General features: G+C 35.6%; 1 long non-coding RNA gene across 1 annotated transcript; it reads left to right on the plus strand.

Annotated features, from left to right (window-relative positions):
- Window positions 1-243: 243 nt before the first annotated feature.
- LOC148788091 (uncharacterized) lies at window positions 244-1,884 on the plus strand. The gene is made up of 3 exons (XR_016065424.1): window positions 244-333; window positions 847-913; window positions 1,695-1,884. It is a non-coding gene; the product is annotated as an uncharacterized LOC148788091 (long non-coding RNA).
- The last annotated feature ends 4,939 nt before the right edge of the window (window positions 1,885-6,823 follow it).

Raw genomic sequence — 6,823 nt, forward strand, 5'->3', positions numbered from 1 at the left:
TTGGAATATAATAGAACTTGAACGGTATATATTGGAGCTCGTTATAATATTTGAGAGCAAATAATATTAATTAAGAAATTAGGAAGGACGTAATGGGTATTTTGAAAAAAGTTTAATAAAAAAAATATTATATATAATAATAATATTATGTATATAATAATATAATATATATATATAAAGTGAAGAGAGAGTGAGAATGAGTGGCCACCGCCTCAACTCTCTCTCTCCTCTCTTTAATGCACACACACAACCATACACACACAACCATACACAATTCACACACAAACAATTGGAAATTTGAAATTCTCTCGGCGAAAAGGAAAAAAAACAGAGGTAAGAATTTATATTTTAAAAATTATAATAATTTATATAATGATGTTGTTTAATTAGTCCGTTTATTAAATGTTATTTATACTAAGCGACGTACTATTTAACCGGAATATTTTACGGATTTGACTATTTAAAATAGTGTCTAATTAAATATAGAATCGGATATAAAAATAATTTCGTTGGTTAATTAGATTATTAAATTCGTTAGATTTGAATATTAGTATAGCTAATTTATACAATTTCATCGGAATTATTAACCAAATACACAATTCTATGTATTATTGTTCAATTAAAGATTATAATAGCGAGAAATTGCTAGAAAATTCATAGAAATATTTTGAAAATTATATTTAATAAACGGTATGTTAATAAAGAGAAAAAATGAAGATTTGTATTTTGGTAGAAATGAAATATTAAAGAATTATTAGAAATTGTACGAATAATATTTAATATTATATTTAAAAAAAATTACGATATTCTCGATGTATTAATTGTATGTGGTATAACTCATTATAGGATACGGAGGTGAGGTGAAAGGACTGACAATTCGCGATTGAGTAGAAAGAAACGTTGTGAGATTGAGGTAAGTAAATAATTAGTATTATCTATATATGCTTTCTGTATTTGTGGTTTTACTGTTATATGAATTTGTAGTTCGTGCTGATATTAATTTATCTGAAGTATCTGAGTGATGGATGATTTGATTTGATTGACGGTATTGTGTACGTGGAATGAGAAAATAGGTAAAAATATTATGTTTGTTGTTTGATGTGTTGTGGATGTCTGAAAATGAGAATATGTTAATATATTGTTTTACGTTACTAGTTGCTTACAAGAATGGTGATATGTGGAAATGAGGGAATGGTGAAAATTGAATATAATTGTGGTGTCAATACCCCTTGATGTGTTGAAAAGCCTATAATGCGAAAATATGATATGAAAGAGCTATGTGCGATATGAAAGAGCTATGTGCGATATGAAAGAGCTATGTGTGAAATGAAAGAACTATGTTCGATATGAAAGAGCTATGTGCGAAATGAAAATGCTATGTGCGAAATGAGATTGATGAGCTGGCTGTCAAGGGGGTCACTTAAATTTATATAACGGTGAGATTGAGTTGGCGGGAAAAACACAATATCACCTTCCGGTAAGTAAACTAGGAAAAATGGAGTTTGGGTGGTTGTCATATTATGACATAGTCATGTGGTGTAATAAAGCTGATTATGTTGGAATTAAATTGATTGTATTCCATGCGTGTTGCTTGTTTATCTTGTTTGAGTTGTGTTTGACATGCATATATAGATAAGGCTGGTTATTTACTTACTGAGTGGCAGGCTCATCCCTCTGCTGACATTTTCTTTCAGGAGTTGACTTTGAGGCGTCTGACTGTTGAAGACTAGGACTACGCATTATACTCAGGTAGGTCGGGCCAGTATGCTGTTTTCTCCTCTTTGTCAGTTAGAGTACAAATCACATTTTGTTGTATAGAGAGAACTTAAGCGTAGAGATTACTTATGATGGACTACTTGTGGTGTTTGATGCGCATATATGATATTGTAGGTTGATTACGCTTGTTATGATGTTGTGGTTACGTATACATATGAATTAAATTATTTTGTGCATTTATATTTGTAAACACAGGGATTACTATAAGTATAATGTTTAACGTAGATATAGCCTTGTAGCGAAGGGGGTGCTACATTTCAGCCTTCATGGCATCTAACCATTCTTTCAAAATGTGAATAATTCATTCGGCTCCTGATTGGTCCATATAATATAGAGGGTTAGTTAGTTTGTTACAGTAGTTTCAGGCAATTGCTCTTCTTTGTATTTAACCTGGATTCGAACTCCTCCTGGTCATTTTTTTCATTTTTCCATGAATGATAAACAAGGTATTTTGTCTGCAATTTATCTTTGATAATGGATTCTGTGTGCTTGTTGTCTTCTGCAAGTTTTAACATGGTATCAGATCCTTTTTCGTTAAGGTCTCTGTATATACACACTACAATGCATACCTCTCTCTTCATGGACGACGAAGTAGCTTCATCGATGATGGGAAAGAGACCTGGTGAAACTGCGTCTCAATATGAGAAGCATATGTTGTTTGTTCATCCTTCTGGGCATTCACAACTAACATTGACATCTTCTCCTTTGGATGGCACAAACTTTCTGGTATGAAAACGAGCAATATATGTCTCGTTTGAAACGAATCTTTCCAACACCAGCTCTTAGATCAATCAATTTTGAGCAATAGAGGCGCGTTAATCTGATACTGACATCATGGACCTGGAATTCCATGTCCAAGGACATGGTGGAATCATTCATTCATTTTAAAACTTCGTGAGGACTGTGGCTCGCGATAAAGGCAAGGTATGGTTGGAGTAACGGGCCGTTAATTTACCAGTTACAGAGGGAATTGTCTTCAATGGTACAACAAGATTTAAGTCTTACAGCATATCTAACAAACGTGACAAAGCTCTGGAATGAGCTCAATTGTTTGGCACCTGCGCCGAAGTGTAAGTGTGGAGATTGTACTAGTGGTATTAACAAAGAAATTGATGAACTCACTTCATTGACTCAACTAATGCAATTTCTTATGGGCGTTTATGAAACCTTTAACAACGAAGGAAGTCAGATACTTATGCTTGATCGACTGCCTAGTGTGGAAAAGGCTTTCTCTATGCTTTATACAGTTGAACAACAAAGAGCAATACAAACATCTACAAAGATAAGTACAAGCAATGTGACCTATCAACTGACTATGAAAGGAACTAGGAGAGATGATGATAAGTATGTGCAGAAAAAGAAGTTCATTGCAGATAAAGGGAATTTCCTATGCAAACATTGTCGAAGACTAGGACATGGAAAAGATACATATTTTCAATTGCATGGCATACGTGACTGGTATACATCTCTGAATGAGCGAAGGAAGAAGGGGAGAGCTTTTGCTGCCAATGTCGATGTCAAAAGTGAACGTATGCAGGGCACCTCTATGGGAAATGAATTGATTAAGCTGCTGCAGAAGGCAAACACTCCCTCAAATCCCACTACCAGCTATGCAAAGGCTTTGCACAATTCGACGAGGAGTTTGCAGGTAATGCCGCTAAACTTACTTGTATTGATTTGGATTGCTAGATAATTCACAGTAGAGCCATCAATCATGTATGTGAAAGCATTGTATTATTCCACTCATTTGTCAAACCCACTAATCCTCACTTCATCCACCTGCCTGATGGTTCAAAGAATTCAGTTCAATATGTAGGCAGAGTTAAATTGAATGATGATATTACTTTGGAGAATGTATTCGGTATTCCTCAATTCTCTGTCAACTTGATATCTGTCAGCCAAATTTGTGGCCATAAAAATTATCAGTTTCAGTTCACTAAAGACACATGTTTCTTGCAGGAGGTCTTGGTGGATGAGATCGAGAAGATGGAAGAAGGCAAGGCAAATTGATAGGTTTTAGGGTTTTTAAAACTTGTAATTATTTGACTTTTATTTAGATCGTCTTCCATCTTGTTTCTATACTAGCGATATCCTCTATGTTCCCAGAACTCGTAAATCATTTCTTAGATCAATGATGACTTTTTTATTTATATGAAATCCCCTTTCATACCTGCAAACTTTGAAGAATTCCATTGAGCAAACAAAATCAATAAAGTTCCCTTGAATATAATCGACCATAAGTCGAAATGATTGGTTATGTTCAAGTCTATCTTTTTCAGATAGATCTTTTTCAGATACCCTTTCAGATTGCAAGGTTTTCAGTTCGCACGATACTACCTTTTCCAGGTCGCGTAATCGCCTAATCTTTTTTGGACATGATCTTCACCTTTGTTAGGATATCTCAGGTCGCAGTCGTTTTTAAACAAATTTTAACCTTTTTTAGGTTGCAATCTTTTTCAAACAAATCCAAACCTTTTACAGGTCGCAGTCTTTTTGAGACTCAGTTTCTACCTTTTTCAGGCCGTAGTCTTTTTTAGAATCAATTTGTACCTTTCTTAGGTTGTAGTCTTTTTCAAATCCAATTTGTACCTTTTTAAGGTTGTAGCCTTTTTCAGACTCAATTGTACCTTTCTCAGGTCGTAGTCTTCTTCTGACCAAGGCCGAGCCTTTCTCAGGTCAGTAATAATTCGTTGCAATGCTAGTTATCCCGAAAGTGCTTTTATTTCATGCGAGCATTTTTACATAGAATGTAACCAATTTCTCAAAATATTACAGTAATATGCATAATCATTTACTTCTATCACTAGTAAAAAGACTGCTCCTGCAAAAGTTAAATATCCACGGTAAAAAGTTAACGAACATACAAACATATCGATATTTTCAAGTTGTTGTCTTCTTCACCAAATAACTCTACTGTTGCATCGTGTTTTTCCTTCGTTCCCTCGAGCTCGAACTCCTCACTGCTCCTTGATCTACTAGGGGATGTTCGATCTCTTCCTCTTCATATTTGCCTATCTCGATCTCGACCTCTATCCCATTCTCTATCCTTGTTTCCATTAATTTCCTCGTCGATATACTTTCGAGCTAAGTACATCAATTGTTGTACGTCTCCAGGAGGATCTCTAGCTAATGCTGACGCAAACAATCCCTTCTTCAACCCATGTATCAATATGCTCTTCATCATATCAATCCGCAAATCCTGTACCTCTAGGGTCTCGTTGTTAAATCTCCCTATCAAACTTTTTAGGGATTCATCGCTTCTTTTTTGGATCGTGAAAAGATATGTCGCCGACCTCTTCGATCTCCTTTCGCTAGTAAAGTGAAATACAAACTTCTGCGTCAGTTGTCCATATGATTCGATTATACCACTCGTAAGCTAGTAAACCACTCTTAAGCTTTTCCTGTCAAAGTTGTCACAAATAATTTTACGTTAATAGAATCCGTTTGTCCGCACAAGTTCATTACTAGTTCGAAGGCAGAAATGTGTTCCTACGAATCCTTCGACCTATCATATTTGGGTAGATCGGGTACTCAAAATTTGGACCGACAATTTCGGTCAGAATCTTATTGGCAAAACGCGAGTCCCTATTTTGCTTCACTAGGTCACCTCGTTTCTTCAAGTCATCTATCTGTTGCTTTAGTTTTTCTATCTGCTTCCCTAAACTTTCCACTTCAGCTCTGGAGATCCCTGGTTCCCTCATCCTGATATTGCTAAATGTTATGTCTAAACTCTTTCTTGCTAGGCTGGTTTCCAGTGTTTGTCGCATATTCCTCCTTGTGCGATTGGTTCCTTCCATGTGGTCATTTGCAATCACCTTTCTCTGCTTTTTGATCAACCTCCTCCTCTCTGATTCAGCCTGTGTAACCATTTTCCTTTCGTTTTCCACCATCACATTCCTGTTTGCTATTTCTATCATCTGCCATTCTTCATTTGTTAGATGCAATCTTCTTCCCTCTCGTCGTGGAAGGATTCGTTCTTCTTGCTCGTCCCTTGATGACTCCGACATGGTGAATTATCTTTGCTGGATACCTAAATCTTTCAACCACCTTGAAACCCAATCAAACCGAATTAAAGGACCTCTTCTCAAGATTCCCACAACCGACGCCAAATGATCTGGGTTAAAATCTATGTGACCTCCTTGGTTGGGTAAACTGTCCTCCAAGCGGTTCAAGGTTGCTACCTTTTCTAGACTAGTGATTGGACCCTGAGAAAAGTGAAGCAAATTGTTAGGCTTGCTAGAGTGGCCCCGAGCTAAGACCCTCCGATGCTTAAGTTAGTATGTTTTTGAGGTGGTGAAAGCAGGTCGTTGGCGAGCTGATGAGCCGAAGCGACCAAAAAGTAAAGAATGGTAAAGTGAGCATACCATAAATGCACTAACTATGGAGTATTTATAGCGTAAGACAGGGGGTCTTGTTGGTCCAATAGCCTTCTTCCACGTGTCTCGGGTTGCCAGGGTCGGGTCGCCAGATCCAACCCAGGGGTAATGACCTGACTTGATAAAAAATGCGTAGATCCTTCAGGTAAAATTGTAATTTTTTGATCTTCCAGGAACAAATTAGTCTTTTATTGACAAAATTAAGGCTTTCCACATCATGGCCAGTATGCTTAATCAATTTAATATATAATAATATAAAATGTAGGTAAAATTACACTTTTGGTCCTGTAACTTACTTTATTTCCACATTTATTCCTTTTTGACGAATTTAGTCCTGAGCCTTTTTCTTAAATTAGAAGTCGAGAATTTTTTAAAATAGTTGAACAAATTGAATTATTAGTTAAAAATTCAATAAATTAATTTATTCAAAATCTCAATGATCGAACATCAAAATATAAAAAAATTAATTTCTATTTGCCCTTCTTTTAACATCTTCAGTAAAAGAAGAAAAGAGTAGAATGTCTATATTTTCACTGCATTATCAATTTTATTAGAAACATGAATCAGTAAAGCTTAATTGTTCCTTATTGGAAATAAAAAGAATCAAGGAAAGCTAAAGAGGAATGATGATATATGCATCTTTCTCTCTACTGCGTTATGTCTTTTAATTT

Source organism: Sesamum indicum, linkage group LG5 (assembly GCF_026168435.1).
Source record: "Sesamum indicum cultivar Baizhima isolate 11 linkage group LG5, ASM2616843v1, whole genome shotgun sequence".
NCBI lineage: Eukaryota > Viridiplantae > Streptophyta > Magnoliopsida > Lamiales > Pedaliaceae > Sesamum > Sesamum indicum.